The 18,453-nt window shown below is 36.1% G+C and overlaps 1 long non-coding RNA gene across 1 annotated transcript; it reads left to right on the top strand.

Annotated features, from left to right (window-relative positions):
* The first annotated feature begins 1,236 nt into the window (after positions 1-1,236).
* On the top strand, positions 1,237-17,295 carry LOC145626944 (uncharacterized). Its single transcript, XR_014111203.1, has 3 exons — positions 1,237-1,395; positions 5,827-6,130; positions 17,082-17,295. It is a non-coding gene; the product is annotated as an uncharacterized LOC145626944 (long non-coding RNA).
* Positions 17,296-18,453: the final 1,158 nt, after the last annotated feature.

The raw sequence follows: 18,453 nt of genomic DNA, 5'->3' as shown, positions 1-18,453 counted from the left end.
TGGGGAAGAGGAGCATTTTAATATATGTGGGGATGTAGATGGTGATGGAGAGAATGGTGCATAACTAAAGATGAGGGAGTAGATGAGGGATCAGAATATAAGGGAGTAGTTTGTTGCATAACTAAAGATGAGGGAGTAGATGAGGGATCAGAATATAAGGGAGTAGAGGAGGGTGAAAATCTAATGGAGAGGATGATGGATGGAGAGGTTGCGCTAGATCATGTAGGGGAAGGGGGTTCATCTTATATTACCCCTATGAAGACAAGGGGTATGGTGAACATTGTCTTTGGTGAAGAAGAGGAAGTACCACCCCCTACTGTGCGTATGGTATTTGGCAGCTGGGAAGAAGTAGGTAGCTATTTCGTGAGGTATGGGAGATAGAAGGGCTTTGGCATTATTAGCGCAGCTTCTGGATGGGTTAAGGTGAAGAAGGCAGTAGGGGAAGGAAGGTGTTGTTTTGGGTGTTTTTGTCCCTCGGGAGAGTTACGGCTCGAAGATTGGTCCGGCTTGAGTTGTACCTGTAAAAACAACGGAGACTCCTGGTGGTAGGAGCTCCGCCTCCGAAGATCAAGTTAGAACTTGAATAAGAGGAAAATGTGCGGAAATTTAGATAAGATCTTCTCGGATTCCGAGATCAGGTGTTCTTTGATGAGAGAGAAAATGGGTGTAATAAATGATTGAATGTGTCCCTAAAATGGGGAAATATCTCCCTATTTATAGGGTCACTTTGGAAAAGTGCCCCTCCTTAGATCACTCTGACCTAGGTTTTGTGGGTTGCGCCGCAATTACGACTTTCTTGGGAATTGGGCCTTGAAGGCTGCAATTGTTCTGATGTATCTGAGGCTGCCACGTGTCAACTGCACTACACCAAAAACTAGATTAGAGATCGCAAAATATAGAACGGTTACCAAAGATAGGTGTTCTCCAGAAGATTATAGAACGTATTTAAATAAAAGGCATTCTGTATGTAAATACATATGAAACGGTTAGCATAGTTAACTGTTCTCTATTTTTTTACTCTGAAATATCTTTAAAAAATAATTAATTATTATAGATGATATAGAATGGTCATCTTAACAACCGTTTTGTATTGTATTAATTAATTGTTTTTTTTTAATTATTAGGAGGAAAAAATATACATAGTAATAATTTGCCCAAATTAATTAAAGGCGGCTAAAATGAATTGAATAGCGCGCTCTCCTCTTATCACTTTCACTTTCACATTCTTTTATCACTTTCACTCTAACTATACCTTAAAAAAAATTTGAACTGCTTGTTTATTGCTTTTGTGAAACCTCCACCACTGTCCTTTAGCCGCTGACTGTTCGCCGCACCGCTCCACTGCCGCACCACCGATCGCCGCACAACTTGTAAGCACTGCACCACTCCTCTGAGGTAGGTTCGAATCTTGTTATAGAGTAATTGAATTTTGATTATTTGTCAATTGAACTGCATGCATCATTCGAAATATGAAGGAAACATAATTAAATTAATAGTTTTCATCTATTAAATTAATTTGCAATTTGAATTTTAGGTGATTGAAAAAAAAACTTCAAAGTTCTAGTTTTAAGGTTAAATTCAATCGATTGTTTGTATGCAAATATTTCAGTTGAATTGTGGTAAGTTCAATCAAATTACCCTTAATTTTGTCGAATTACATTTATTTCAATAGTAATCAAAATAATTTTAGCCAAATTAATCTTACCAAAGTTCAATTTAGAACCCTTATTAGATAGAGAAGGGGTAGGGGAAATTGATTACCACTGGACTATTGAATTGTGCTCTATTAATTTCAAATACCCTCAACCTTCCTTGAAAATTATGAAAATTTACATACTCATCTTCTTCCCTTGTACTAATAATCTAATTCACTAGGCTTGTTTTATGTAGAGTATATAAATAAACGACAAATGCAGTAAATATCTACTTTTCTTGGGCCTAAAGCTTCAATATGACAGTTTTCAGCTCAAGACACGACAATACACAATTACTCAATATTCAGTTGTAGACAAATTATACATTTATTTCAACAATTCCTACTTCGTTGTGTTACTGGATGCATTGCAGAATACAGTCCAGGATAGAGGTACTGTCAGTAGAATGTAAGTTGAACATATTCAATTTAGACCCAAATAAGAAAAGGCTCCATCATCATACAAGACAACTAATAAATTAGAGATCTAATGAAAGACCAAGGTGTCAAGATTGCATGAAAATTCCAGAATAACAGCTATTAATCTAGTGATTATGTTTTCATGTACAAGACAAATAGCATATGCTCATCATTAAATCAACCAACATCTTATACTTTAGTAATTATAGAGCTTAAATAAATTGTTATTTACATGTAAAAATGAGTTTATTAGGTTGTTTTTATTTACATTGTTGTAGGCATTAACTATTGTAGTGTATGTTAAAATTATATCCATAATTATATAGCAGGTATCTTTGTGACTTGTGTGAGTTTATTTTAATTTTTAACTTTCTAGTTTGTAGAAATGGACCGAAATTGGATAACCACAAAAAAATTAGGGGATCCAGAATATGAAGTTGGAGTTATGGAATTTATTAAATTCGCTTTGTAAAATAATAGTGATGGGCGTGATAAATTGCCATGTCCTTGTTACATCTGCGATAATCTTATGTATCACAAAGCTGATGTGATACTTAATCATTTGAGTAAAAGGCAATTTGATAGAACATATATTTGTTGGCATCGTCATGTTGAGAAAAGGGAAGAAATTTCAAGCAAGGATGCTCAAGGCCATAATACTGATGAGGGTAACAAATTAGAGGACATGACGAGTCAATTCGTACACAGAGTAGATGATGATCCCAATGCGATGGAAGAAATGTTGAGTGATTCTGAGAAGCCTTTATATGAAGGGTGTAAGTACACAAAGCTATCAGCTTCACTTAAGATATACAATTTGAAGGTGGGTCATAGTTGGACAGATAAGAGTTTTACAGCATTACTTAAGTTCTTGATAGATGTCCTTCCATCTGATAATGTTTTGCCAAAGAATACATATAGGGAAAAAAACCATTATGCACAATGGGTTTGCGTTATGAAAAAATTCATGCGTGTCCTAACGATTGCATACTTTATCGAAATGAAAATGAATTAGCAAAGATTTGCCCAGAGTGTAATCTCTCAAGGTACAAGAAAAAGGAAGGAGTGCCAGCTAAGGTTTTGTGGTATTTTCCAATTATTTCTAGGTTTAAACGGATGTATTCAGACCCAGTAGATGCAGAGAAGTTGACATGGGATAAATTTGGTCGGAAAAAGGATGGGTTACTTAGACACCCGGATGACTCACCGCAATGGAGATTTATTGATGGACAATTCCCTGAATTTGGTAGTGAAGAACGAAACCTACGCCTTGGTTGTCTACTGATGGTATGAATCCATATAGTTCCCTTAGTAGCATCCATAGTACATGGTCGGTCATGCTAGTGGCTTATAACTTACCTCCTTCATTATGCATGAAAAGAAAGTACATTATGTTGTCAATGCTTATTCAACCAGGAAATGACATCGATGTGTATTTGGCACCTCTCATAGACGACTTAAAGTTGTTGTGGGAAGAAGGTGTAGAAGTGTTTGATGCTAATCGGAATGAAATGTTCAATTTAAGAGCAATGTTATTTTGCACCATACAAGATTATCCAGCATATGGTAATCTTTCTGGCTATTCTGTAAAAGGGGAAGGTGGTTTTCCTATATGTGAAGATGGTTGGAAAGGTAAATGGTTATCGGCATCTAGAAAGACAGTCTACTATGATCATCGTCCATTTCTTCCTTTGGATCATAAGTATCGTCGAATGAAGAAAGCTTTTAATGGGGAACAAAATTTTGAAATTCGCCCAAAATTCTTTACTAGCCAAGAAGTATTTGAAAAGGTGAAAGACATTCAACTTACTTTTGGCAAGTTAAAAAAAAATAAAGATGCCATTTCTAAGAAAGGGTACAAGAAGTGTTGTGATTTTTGGCGTCTTCCTTATTGGAGATTTCTCTTTGTTCGAAATTCTCTAGATATTATGCATATCGAAAAGAATGTATTTCATATTTTGATTGGCACACTATTGAATATCTCTGGGAAGACAAAAGACGGTGTCAATGTTCGACTTGACTTGAAGGAAATGAATATGAGAAATGAGCTCCATGCCGTTGAGACTGGAAAACGGGACTATTTGCCACCTGCTGCTTATACACTGTCTAAGAAGGAGAAAGTTGAGCTTTGTGCATCCTTAGCCGGAGTTAAAGTGCCTGAGGGTTATTCTTCAAGCATTTCCTCTCTTGTTTCAATGGAGAACTTGAAACTCGTGGGTTTGAAGTCTCATGGCTGCCATGTTCTTATGCAAGATCTCTTACCTATTGCTATTCGTTCAATTTTGCCAAAAAATGTATGATATGCCATTATCAGGTTATGTCTTTTCTTTAAGGCAATCTACAGTAAAGTCATCAATCCAAAAGATTTGGATTCCTTATAAACTGAAATTGCTGTAATTTTGTGTCAATTAGAGATGTACTTTCCCCCGACTTTTTTTGATGTAATGAGCCCGTTATTTGGTAAGGGAGATTAGATTTTGTGGTCCCGTGCACAATAGAGCTCAATGGGCCATTGAAAGACAAATGAAATCTTATAAGGGTTATGTTAAGAATGCGTATCGACCAGAGGCTTGTATCGCTGATAAAATGCTTTATGAGTTAGCTATGGAATATTGCCTTGAAAGTTTAGGAGATATGAGGACAGTATGGATTTCTACTTCTCGACACAGTGACACACTTGAGGGTAAGGGAACCATAGGTTGTAGAGAACTTGACTTGTCTCCTGAAAAGTGGCACATGGCCCACACATATATTCTTTCCAATGAAGATGAAATTGCACCGTATATTAATAGACATATGACTTTTTTGAAGATGCATAATCGAAAGGCTACCTCCAAAGCTTTGGCTACTGAATAAAGTAAAACATTTCATCTTTGGCTCAAGGATCAAGTAATGAAAGAGATAAAAAATTCCCCACAAACTATTTCTGACCGACTTAGGAGTTTAGCAAATGGTCTTGATTTCTCTGCCTCATTTTTCTCTGGTTATGCCATTAATGGCTACACTTTTTATACTAGGGACCAAGATGATAAAAGCACTATGCAAAACAGCGGGGTATGTGTTGAAGCGGAAGCGATGCATTTGTCTAGTGCTAAAGATAATCGACCTGTTTATAACAAAATGCAATACTATGGGGTAATTGAAGAGCTATGTGAGTTGCATTATATGGGTTTTTTGATACCTATTTTTGGTTGCAAATGGGCTGACAATAATAACAATGTTGTATGCGATGGTTTAGGGCATAATATTATGAATCTCAACATGATAGGTCATACACAAGACTCATACATTTTGGCTAGTCAAGCTAAACAAGTGTTTTATGTTACTGACCCGTGTGATAAAAGAAAATCAGTTGTTGTCACATCAAAATCTCGATATGTCATTGATGACAATGATGACAATATTTCTTATGAGGAGAGGTCTACCCCAAGTGAGGTACAAAATATGGATGATAGTCTTGATGATACAACAACATATATACGTAGTGATCATGAAGAAGGGATTTGGCATGACAATGAAAATAGTAATGCTAATAATCGACCTAAAAAGCGGCGTCGTACAGGTTATTATGCTACTAAAAAATCTGATTCTTGTGGTTCTTGTATTGAAATTTATAATTTGTTCTTGATATTAATAATAGACAAATGCTTTATTTTATTTGATTTTAATGACACTTCTTAGAGATGATTTCTAATATATTTGTATGTTTGCAGGTTGATGTCGAAAAAGAGAAAGCAAGCAAGTGCTAATGAGGCCTCTAAAACTGGTGAGGCTGAAGAATCCGTTGAGTGTGAGAATCGAAGGGGTCGTATAGTAGCTGTAGTAGTTCGAAAAGCAATTCTGAGTGGCGTCAAAATCCCCTTGGAATGGAATCACAATAAAGTGCCAATTGGGGAAAATAGATATATCTTTTCATCATACATTGGTGTAGTTGTTCGTGAAAGAGTGAATATCAATTATCGAGACTAGGAGGAAGTTTCGAAAGAAGTTATTGATGACCTCTTTAAATTCATTACGGTAAGATTAAAGGCTTTTTTATTAGTTCCATGATCATGAGTTAGAGGTGTAGTCCAGCAATGTTGGACTCCCTTTATATGCAAGAACTGATGTTGTGTTAATGATGATGGACCCTTGTTGCATATGCTTCAGAGCATGCCTATACATACATACATGAAAATAAAACGTTGATACTCACGAGTCGTGGCAGATTTGGCAGTGGCATCTATTTTATCCCAAATGAAACATGAATAATTACCATAGGAAAAAGGCATAATTTTCAGCTTTTTTGTACTCTTTTATGTTTAACTCATATGCATATGTTTTAACAGTTTCCTTAAGTAATAATCAAGCTGCAGTGAAGTCAATAGAAAACAAATATGAATGGTACCAAGTAGTAGCATTGTGTTCTTGATTTACCTGAAAAGTCATATTTGGTGAACTTTCTTCAATATGTAAAGGCTTTTTGATTAGTTCCATGATCATGAGTTGGTTGCAGAATTATGTGACAGATTAAGTTAATAAAATAAAGTTCTATCCGTTTCATTCCTCAAATTATTTGCATTTAGTCCAATAAAAAAAATATATCAGTTATCATTATCACAATGCATTCATCCTGACAACTTTGCTGTCAAATTAATGATTTTCAGCTGTTAATAAAATATAAGTACTTAATTTATGCTAGGGATTTTGAAATAGATTATATGTGATGAGGTTTATGCAAATCAAATATTCTTTAGCAGGTGCTGAATGTCTGAGAGTTTAAATGTTAGCCCAACTTTGTTTTGACTGTCCTGTATTGTATCCTTCATTAATCACTCTGTCCCACATTATTGTCTGTTTTTTGCTTTTTATGAATGCAAATTGTCATTAATTAATATTGGAGATTTAACCAATTAGGCTATGGAACAATGGTTTGATGGTAATGAGGAAAAAATTTTGATTGGGCAAACTAACATTTTTTTTACTAAAGAGGCAACAGTTTTAGACTAACTAAATTAAAGCTTCTTCTTGACTTCTTTGATTCAAAATTGTTTGTTAAAGTGGCTGTAGACCCCATAAGCTAGACCAACTTTTGGATAAAAAGACATATCTTTTGTGGTTCAAGGCTTGCAGCTTTCAGATGCAACCCTAAAGTGATTATTACATAATCTTAGTAAATTAGTGTTGTTTAAGTGTTAGGATTTTAGCTGTTTCAATTGAAAGGAAATGTTGGTTTTGTTTCTTGCTTTAGCATATGAAGTTACGGATTTTATTACTCCAACTTTTATGCTGCTTTACTGCAGTAAATGTGATTTTATGAATATATATAAATTGAGGATTGATTAACGGTGCAAGTTTATTCTTCTCAAAATATTGAATTTCATGGGTGAGGTGATAAGTGACATTTATGTCACTCTTAGGAAGTATTTTTAGAGTCATTTTCGCATTTATTTTATCTTATTTTTCCTTTCTTTCTCTTGTTTTCTCTTAATAACATTTCTTGTTTATTTTGGTAATTTTGTCGTGTTTTAGTTCTTTTCGTAGTTTTTATTAGAATTAGTTTATTTTCGTATTTTATTTGCTTTTGATTTGTTATATTTCGTTCTTTATTTTTCCTTGAAAGTATTCTAATTTACTTTCATTTATTTTAATTAGTTTTGAGTCTATTTTATTTTATTTTAATAACATCAAATTTGGTTCATGTTAGCCGACCCCACTTTTGGGATTAAGGCTTTGATTGATTGATTGATTGATTGATTGAGTCTATTTTATTTCACTTTCTTTACTTGTATAGTTTTATTTAATTTTTATTAGTTTAGTGTTATTTATCTTATTTTATTTTACTTTATTTTACCTTTTCTTTATTTTATTTTATTTTATCTCTTAGTAATACCCTCGTGTTTTTGGTTGTAGGTGTCCCGGGTTTCAAGGTCATATTCGTGTTCGGAGGTCCAAGGTTCGAGGCGCAAAACTTGAGCCAACCCATGCTGCCAGCATTATCCTACACCCCGCACCTTATCCTCCACCACACACACACCAACAACACAAGCATCACTCTTCCCCTGCTTCACCCCGCAACACCACCAACACCAACAGCAACATTAACCTCTTCCTTCCACTCACACCACCTGACCACAACAGCCCCTCACAGCACCCAAACCAGCCACACAACACCACTCACCACCAGTCCAACCTTACCACTCACCACCAAACCAGCCTGCAACCCCTCACACCACCGCACAGCTGCCGCAACAACCATACCTCCAGCCGTAACAGCAGCCGCACCACCACCAACCCGCAATTGCCCAAACCAGCCACGCATTCCTATCCCCTGCTCCAATTCGCAACACCTCCTCCTTCCACCACAATCAGCGCACCTGCACCACCGTCAACAACCACCACCAATTAAGCAACCAATCGACCAAAAAATAAGAACAATTAGCGAATTAATCAAGTTCGAGCAAACCAATGAGTGTTCGGCCGAACGTCGAGTCAGAGACTTTGGGGGTTTTGTTATACGAAGAGGAGTGGTCGAACATACCCATGGTTCGACCGAACCAACCCCGTAGTTCGGCCGCACCAACCCGTGGTTCGACCGAACCACTTCACGAGCTTCTCACGCGAGTTTTAATGAAAATTGAACGGCCTTGATTGATTTCTGATTGATGAAGATGTCGATGATGATTTTGGAGCCATTGATGATGGTGGTATGATGATCAAAAAAATCAGAGCAGCCATTAAGGTCGAAGAAGAAATGGGTTGCTGATGGTTTTTGGTGGGGATTGGTGGGTTCATTTTTATTTTTCTTTTTCTTTTATTTTTATTTCTTTTTCTTTTCCCTTTTCTTATTTTCTTTCTTTTATTTTATTTTTATTTTTTAGTTTCTGATTTTTTTTTTTAGTTTTCCTTTTAATTTATTTTATTTTATTTTCTTTTTCTATTTTTTTCCTAGTTTTATTAAGTTAGTATAAATACCCATTTTTTTAGGGTAATCGGATATGGAAGAACTATCTATTCTACTCTCTAATTAGTTTTAGGTTAGGTTAGGATTAGTCTTCATTGGTAGAGAGAGAGAGTGTGGTTTTCTTCAATAATGAACTTGGATTTTGAAGAAGGAGCTTGTTCAATCCTTTGTAGACCTTCATCTTCAATTAATGAGCAATCTCTTACTCTTTCTCTTTACCTTTGTTTTTTATTTTTTTTTTATTTTGCTTATTTGCTTTTATTTTTCTTCTTTGCTTATTAATCATGTTGATGCTTATTAATTTGATGATTGATATTGTTTTCAACATGATTTGTGAGTAGTCACCTAGCCAAGGGTGTGGGGATGGTGTAGTTGCTAATTGTTCATGCTTTTAATGTTGGGGTTATGTTAATGGTGATTAAAGTCTTTGCATGCTTGATATTCTTTGGTCTTTCTTGCAAGTGCACATTGTTAGTTGATCAAAGATGAGTCTTTACTAACAAGTAACGGAAGTTGACTTAGTTGAGATTCATTACTATCGATTGTTTTTTAATAGTACCTCCTAGTATATGGTTCTAATGCGGAAACATAGAGGCTATGTTAGGAGAAGCCAATTGACCCCGGAAGGCGGCTAGATTGGACCCTTTACTTCGGTATTCTTGCATGTTTAGTTTACCATTGATTTGCTACTTTGTTATTGCATGATCAAGCGTCAACTTCACCTACCCATTTCCCTTGGTGCCTTAATGTTTTATTTCTTGTTTTAGCATCTTTAGACTTTAGTTTATTTATCTCCTATTCCGGACTAGCTTAATTGTCGATAACATTTGGTGGTGTTTATCCGTTCTCTGTGGTTCGACCCCTATGCTTGCCTTATACTCGTATTAGGTTTGTTTAGGTTGTATAAATTGTATTTGATCTAGGGATAGACAATTGACGACACGTTTATTCCCTTGTCAAATTGGCGTCGTTGCCGGGGAACGGCTTCCATTACCGTTATGTTATCTATTTGAGACTAGTCCATTTTATATATTTTCTTTTGATTTGTTTTGTTCTCTTTGTTTTGTTTGAGAAAAAATGGCTTATATTTCTATTCCTCAATTTGATAATGAACCGTTTTGGGTGTATTTCAATAGACTTGAGGATTTCCTAGATGGTGTTAAAGGTTTAACCAAGGGTGATTATTGTGAAATCATTAATTTGGGATTAAATGAGAATTTTAGAGGAGTAGTTGATAATATGTTAAATGGTAAATTTCAAGACATGTCTTCGGATGAAGCTTGGGATTTCTATTCATGGTTAGCTAGGGATAATTATGATTGGGAGAGGGCCAATCATGAGACTTATGTTCGGGATTCTCATGCTTTTAATGTTGATGCTAATTGTCATGATTTGTCTAATATGAATTCCCATGATGTGCTTGATGCTCCCCATAGTGACCATGTAATGCATGATTTCAACTCCCCTCCCTCTATAGCTCAATGTAATGAGGTACATTCTAATGATGATGAAGTGCATGCTCTTTCTCATATTGCATCCGATTTTTGCATGAATTCTAAAGGTGTGCCCCATAGTCCCCTAGATGATTCCAATGAGCAAGCTTTTGACTCGTCTATCCATGATGATTTGGACTCATTTGAGATTATGGCCCAAATATTTCTTGAGTTTCAAACGGTAGCCCATAACCTTATGAGTGAGTTCATTAATAAGGCTTCATTAGAAAGAGATGAGTTTGAAAGAAATATGCCCCCAATCACTCTAGATTTTGAGATGGTAGGCCTTGAGGAATTTAAGGGAGATGTTGTTCAAGGTTGTGAAGAGGAGGTTGAGATTGAATCATTTGGAGTTTTGGAGCTTGAGGGAGATGAAGAACGTGAGGGTTCTTCATTTGAGGATTCCATGATTGATTTTCATTCCCTCATTAGTGATGTGAGATCTTGTGATGAGGGATTAGCTACCCCTTTTTGCCTTTCTCATACACCTTTTTCCCAAAGGTTTAACCATATCTCCTACTATCCTTTGTTCCTCCCTTCTTTTCTCAAAGAACCTCTTAGGGATCCTCTTCCTATTCATGCTTCCGAAGCCCTCAACTCTTTCATTGTTGATGAGGAAAAGAGTTATAATGCCAACCAAAAAGATTTTTGTGAGGAGTTTTCTTTTTCTTCTTCTACTTTTTCTTCTTATTTTCTTGAATTTTCTTTTGATTCTTTTACTTTTTCTTTTCTCCCTTCTTTCAAGCATAAAGTCTCCTTGTACTTTATGTTTGCTTGTCATATGAGCATCGCGTATGCTCTATTTCTTGATATGTTTGCCGGTGCATATGACAAGCTATTGCGTTCTTTGTCGGGTTATTTACTAGATTGGTCATGCTTGGACGTTAAGCAAGCCTTTGCGGGAAGTAACCCGTGTTTTATTGCTTTCTTTTTCTTTCTTTTGTGTTTCTCATTTTTGTTTACTCTCTTGTCTATGTGTATAGGTACTCGATGCATATACTCATGTGCAAGGATTTTGGATTGAGCTCCTTGAGAAGAAGCACACCAATGATTGCTTGCATTTGGAAAAGCAACAAAGACGAGGAATTAGATGAAATTGTGGACAATGTGCTCAATTGCGGGTTTCAACACCCACCTCACATTTGGTTTACTCTTTCCCTCTTCCCTCATCTTGGATTTGCTTTCTTAATTGCATTTGGATCGAATGAATATGATTTGTTGTGTGAATGTGTTTTCTTTCTTCCCCTCCCACCCGCCCTTTGTGCCTTTATTTTGAGCATTGAGGACAATGCTCCATTCTAGCTTGGGGGAGTAGCTATTCGCTAGCTTGGAGGGGTTATCTATATCTCTTGGTGGTTTCTTAATCCATAGTCTCATGATTGCTTGATTTATTTCTCTCATACTTGCCAAAGTCTATTATTGAGATCGGTTTTCTATGTTTGGATGGCCATGAGCGCCTTATTGAGTTGACTTTTGGTATTTGTAGCTTTGATTGATCATGCTTTCATCTTGCACAATTGTATATTCATTCTTGAGTATTGTTGGTTTTGTGAATATTTGTCTGTATAGTGTCTTTCCATGGCATTCAAGGCAAGTTTCAAAATGTTTTGTTTTAAACTTGGACATAATTGGGCTTTAGCACCTAGAATACTCTCTTTGCTAGTTGTTAGAGGTTTTCGTGCACTCGAATGTCGAGGTTGGTTCACACATATAACATTGCCAAGGTAGTAGAACTTAAGGGCTATGAGACCTTAGCTCACTTGGTTTGTGGTAAGATGGTTGTCGCTCTCTAGCTAGTTGAAGCTTTAAAGGTGATTTTTGCTACTCCAATACCGTCATTTTTGTGAGGATGTGTCTATTTTGTTCTAGCCTTCTACATTTCTTGCATGTGTGGCGTTTGGATCCTTGGCATTGCTAGCTTATATCGATAATTTGGCTTAATCTACCCAAGATCGAGACCGAACCAACCTAGGGGAAGACGAAGGCAATTAGGATTTTTGTTTTGTTTTATTATTTTCTATTCTTTTATTTTTCTTTTGCATTTGCTCATTTAGTAACCCAATTTGAGCCATTTTCCCTTCTTTGGCATAACCACATTACAAACCAATGGACCTTTGCTTTATTTTCACCTTTATTAGTTTTTGTGAAGCATTCTCGGGACTTGATTTGTATTTTTGGTTAATGAAAGTGAGAAAAAGAATGAAAAAGAAGTGAAAAACTCAAATTTTGGTACTTGTGTTTATATTTGTTAAGTTGAATGGTTTAAGTAAATGAGAAGAAAATAAAGGAAATGAAAGAAAAAGCCGCTCAAAGTTAAAATAGGCGAGAGCAAAGAATAAAAAGATATGAAAAAAAAGAAGAAAATATTGAAAAAATACAAAAATATTTGTTGTTTGGTTGAAAAAGAATAAGCTTGGGGGAGGAGTTGCTAGAATTTTTTATTTGAAAGTTGGTAGTTTATTGAAATTGAATTGAGGAATGATCAACCTTGCTTCACTTCTAAGTTTACCACCAATTTCAAAATTTATTTCCACACCCTTTACCCTAGCCTAAACGTTTCAACCCTTTTAAGACCTTTTGACCTTAGTAAGGTTTAGTTACTACCAATGGAGGGTAATCAAGCCAAGCCTATTGAGCGAGCTATCAATGCCAAGATGTCGGGTAGCCTAAATGTTTTTCATTGATTATTTCTTCCGATTCCTTCGAGGAATCTCGAGATATCACCTTAAAAGTGGAAGCAAAACTAGTGAGGATGCGGGAGTCTGGTTGGAGATAAGGAGGAGTGTAAGTCCCTCTAAGTTCTCTACCCTTTGCATGCTTTATGTGTGCATCAACCTTAGCTATTCTTTTGCTTGGCTACCATTAATGTCTAGAAAGGATTGTATTCTTGTGCATTTAGCCCATTGTTTGTGTTTGGTTTGAAATATCAAAACTCGAGTTTTCTTGATTTCACTTTTGCCTTGAATGTTATGTGTTGCCAAGAGTTGTGGGTTAAACCTCTTAGGAAACCCTCACGAGAGCTTACTCGTCCTCTTTGGCGACATAGGGGTTTAAAGGGCTTGATGCATACGCTAAATGCATCCGTGATTCCTACGACAGTGAGTTAGTGTACATTCTTTCTCTTTGTTTCTATTTTGTTTCTTTTGCTTTAAATAATTCCATCTTGTTCTCTTTTGCCTTAGCTTTGATCGAGGACGAGCAAAGGTTTAGCTTGGGAGAATTTGATGAGTGACATTTATGTCACTCTTAGGAAGTATTTTTAGAGTCATTTTCGCGTTTATTTTATCTTATTTTTCCTTTCTTTCTCTTGTTTTCTCTTAATAACATTTCTTGTTTATTTTGGTAATTTTGTCGTGTTTTAGTTCTTTTCGTAGTTTTTAATTATAATTAGTTTATTTTCGTATTTTTTTTGCTTTTGATTTGTTATATTTCGTTCTTTATTTTTCCTTGAAAGTATTCTAATTTACTTTCATTTATTTTAATTAGTTTTGAGTCTATTTTATTTCACTTTCTTTACTTGTATAGTTTTATTTAATTTTTATTAGTTTAGTGTTATTTATCTTATTTTATTTTACTTTATTTTACCTTTTCTTTATTTTATTTTATTTTATCTCTTAGTAATACCCTCGTGTTTTTGGTTGTAGGTGTCCCGGGTTTCAAGGTCATATTCGTGTTCGGAGGTCCAAGGTTCGAGGCGCAAAACTTGAGCCAACCCATGCTGCCAGCATTATCCTACACCCCACACCTTATCCTCCACCACACACACACCAACAACACAAGCATCACTCTTCCCCTGCTTCACCCCGCAACACCACCAACACCAACAGCAACATTAACCTCTTCCTTCCACTCACACCACCTGACCACAACAGCCCCTCACAGCACCCAAACCAGCCACACAACACCACTCACCACCAGTCCAACCTTACCACTCACCACCAAACCAGCCTGCAACCCCTCACACCACCGCACAGCTGCCGCAACAACCATACCTCCAGCCGTAACAGCAGCCGCACCACCACCAACCCGCAATTGCCCAAACCAGCCACGCATTCCTATCCCCTGCTCCAATTCGCAACACCTCCTCCTTCCACCACAATCAGCGCACCTGCACCACCGTCAACAACCACCACCAATTAAGCAACCAATCGACCAAAAAATCAGAACAGTTAGCGAATTAATCAAGTTCGAGCAAACCAATGAGTGTTTGGCCGAACGTCGAGTCAAAGACTTTGGGGGTTTTGTTATACGAAGAGGAGTGGTCGAACATACCCATGGTTCGACCGAACCAACCCCGTAGTTCGGCCGCACCAACCCGTGGTTCGACCGAACCACTTCACGAGCTTCTCACGCGAGTTTTAATGAAAATTGAACGGCCTTGATTGATTGCTGGTTGATGAAGATGTCGATGATGTTTTTTGAGCCATTGATGATGGTGGTATGATGATAAAAAAAATCAGAGCAGCCATTAAGGTCGAAGAAGAAATGGGTTGCTGATGGTTTTTGGTGGGGATTGGTGGGTTCATTTTTATTTTTCTTTTTCTTTTATTTTTATTTCTTTTTCTTTTCCCTTTTCTTATTTTCTTTCTTTTATTTTATTTTTATTTTTTAGTTTCTGATTTTTTTTTTTTAGTTTTCCTTTTAATTTATTTTATTTTATTTTCTTTTTCTATTTTTTTCCTAGTTTTATTAAGTTAGTATAAATACCCATTTTTTTGGGGTAATTGGATATGGAAGAACTATCTATTCTTCTCTCTAATTAGTTTTAGGTTAGGTTAGGATTAGTCTTCATTGGTAGAGAGAGAGTGTGTGGTTTTCTTCATTAATGAACTTGGATCTTGAAGAAGGTGCTTGTTCAATCCTTTGTAGACCTTCATCTTCAATTAATGAGCAATCTCTTACTCTTTCTCTTTACCTTTGTTTTTTTTTATTTTGCTTATTTGCTTTTATTTTTCTTCTTTGCTTATTAATCATGTTGATGCTTATTAATTTGATGATTGATATTGTTTTCAACATGATTTGTGAGTAGTCACCTAGCCAAGAGTGTGGGGATGGTGTAGTTGCTAATTGTTCATGCTTTTAATGTTGGGATTATGTTAATGGTGATTAAAGTCTTTTCATGCTTGATATTCTTTGGTCTTTCTTGCAAGTGCACATTGTTAGTTGATCAAAGATGAGTCTTTACTAACAAGTAACGGAAGTTGACTTAGTTGAGATTCATTACTATCGATTGTTATTTAATAGTACCTCCTAGTATATGGTTCTAATGTGGAAACATAGAGGCTATGTTAGGAGAAGCCAATTGACCCCGGAAGGCGGCTAGATTGGACCCTTTACTTCGGTATTCATGCATGTTTAGTTTACCATTGATTTGCTACTTTGTTATTGCATGATCAAGCGTTAACTTCACCTACCCATTTCCCTTGGTGCCTTAATGTTTTATTTCTTGTTTTAGCATCTTTAGCCTTTAGTTTAGTTATCTTCTATTCCGGACTAGCTTAATTGTCGATAACATTTGGTGGTGTTTATTTGTTCTCTGTGGTTCGACCCCTATGCTTGCCTTATACTCGTATTAGGTTTGTTTAGGTTGTATAAATTGTATTTGATCTAGGGATAGACAATTGACGACACGTTTATTCCCTTGTCATGAGGCTAATACATAGAGACTAGAGTTAAAATACTACAGACTTTGGAATAATTACGGCACTTGACTTTTGGCTGCAAGTTGTGGATGTCCCTTATGAATAGGCAATTAGAGCATCTGTAACTCTATCCTTCTTTTCACCAACTTTAGCTTCACTAGCTCTTCTATTCTAGAAAGTTGTTGTCTTTAATATGAGTACTTAATACCAAAAAACATGTTAAAGGGGATGCATAATTGCAGTAAGCACAAAAAGATTGACAATTCGAAAGCTTGCCTAAAATATATTCATCCATACTCCAATTGTATCAGCAACACGAGGAACATGCCTTTTATGCATGGCAAGCAATTTTTGAGCATCTGTTTGTGTTTGTTTGTGTTCATCCCACTTGTATGCTTATATGATGTTCTAACTCACAAAGTGAAGTATTACTGTTCTTGTTTGTGTTCATCCCACTTGTATGCTTATATGTAAAGAAATATAGGAGGATATTGTGCATACGCATGTTGGGAACAAGCAGCAGGCTGCAGTTTGCTCGGTTGTCCAGTGTTTTGATAGGTGGGAACTAAAGGCTGCTGAAGCTAAAGCAAAGCTATCTGGTGGGGTTTACATCTTGCTAGAGAGGCTGGGCTGATGAAAATAATCATTGATGAAATTCTAGTTCCTTCCATTTCATCATTGATGATATTATTGATGTAGCTATTTCTGATTTATCTATATAATTTCTACCTTGATGGGGTTCCTAAATTAAAAAAAAAAAGCAAGATTGCAGTGTGGCTTCCAGAGAATGATCAAGCCTCACAAAAGCTTGTTTATTCGAACTTAGGTATTGTTTTGATATATGAATTTCGGTATTGTTATATCTGATATCTTTTATTTGAATTGTGTAGAGAGGATTTATAGTGCTGGAAGAACGTAGAAATTATGTATTAGGGAGAGCTTCAATCCGCTAGAGAGCTTTCAAGGCCAGATTAAGAAAGGATTGGATGTACGACACTAAGGGAGTAAATCCAAATGTGATTATAAAGAAGCCACCTTCGATATATTCATTTATAACACAAGCTGATTGGACCAAATTCATTGAAACATATACTGATGATGCGTTTAAGGTAATCTTTGAATTACAGCCCATAGCTAATCATAGTTGTGAAAAAACCTTTGAGAACTGGGAATTAATTGTTTGTACATTATTATATTCAAAGGAACTAAGTGACAAGAATTGAGAGAGGGCAAAAATGAATACTTCAAGCTATCGAGGAGGTCAAAAAGGGTACTTGTATTATGAACAAGAGATTGTAAGTTTAGAAATGATTATTTTCTATTTTTTGTTGATTTTTTTAAGGAATAACATTAAATAATCTATTAAGGGATGACTTTTAGTTGTTAAATGGCATTGTGTTATATGTATTTTCAGGCTGCTGAACTTCATAAACAAGGAGTGAAAGTTAGAGACGTGCCTCGACATTTGGTTTGAATAAGAGCTCATTCTAGACAAAAAGATGGTGCAATGACCTTTGACAATCCTGCTGATTTTGAAATAGCTCAAACAATTATGAGTTTGTTTCTACTTTTTAATCAAATAAATTATTTGGCTATAATAGATTACACTGCCTTAATTAGGTTGCTTATTATTGATGTCAGAAAGCATTGGAGGCTCAAAAAATCCAAGGAGAAATTGAGGCCACTGGCCGGAATGATATCCCAGCAAGAGCATTACAGAATCCTGAACATGGTTGTTGTGTTAGGGGCGTTGGGTCGGGTGTTACAAATAAGCTGTACTTTGGTTACAACAAACCAACACCACAAAGTCAATTGCAATCAGATCTTAAGTGTCTCAAATCAAAATTAGAAAATGTGGTTAACACACAAAATTTCTTGTTGTCTTACTTAATGTCAAGTGGTCAGGTTAACGCGAAGCAATTAAAAGAACTTGGTGATTCAAATGCTAACCAAGTTGGCCACCAGTTAGCAGGTATCTAAGCTGGTGGATCTAGTGGTCAAGGTTTAGATGGCCTTGGTTTGGGTCGTGACAGTTGGCTTCAAGGTCTTTGCTTCCAACTTGCCTCAGAACAAAACAAAGTTACCCATCAGTTAGCAAGTTTCCAAAAGGGTGGTTTTGGTGGTGAACAGTTAGATGATCATTTAGATGTCTTTGGCTCTGAAGGTGACCAAGGGGTTCGAGGTTTCAACTTCCAAGAGAAGAATGTTGAAGCGTTTGAGGTTCAACCCGAGCCATACCATGTTGCGTGGCCTAAGGAGGGA

The sequence above is a fragment of the Chenopodium album genome, chromosome 4, assembly GCF_948465745.1.
Source record: "Chenopodium album chromosome 4, dcCheAlbu1.1, whole genome shotgun sequence".
NCBI classification, from domain to species: Eukaryota; Viridiplantae; Streptophyta; class Magnoliopsida; order Caryophyllales; family Amaranthaceae; genus Chenopodium; species Chenopodium album.
Note: the sequence above shows the minus strand (reverse complement) of the source record. Positions and strands in the feature narration are given on the sequence as shown.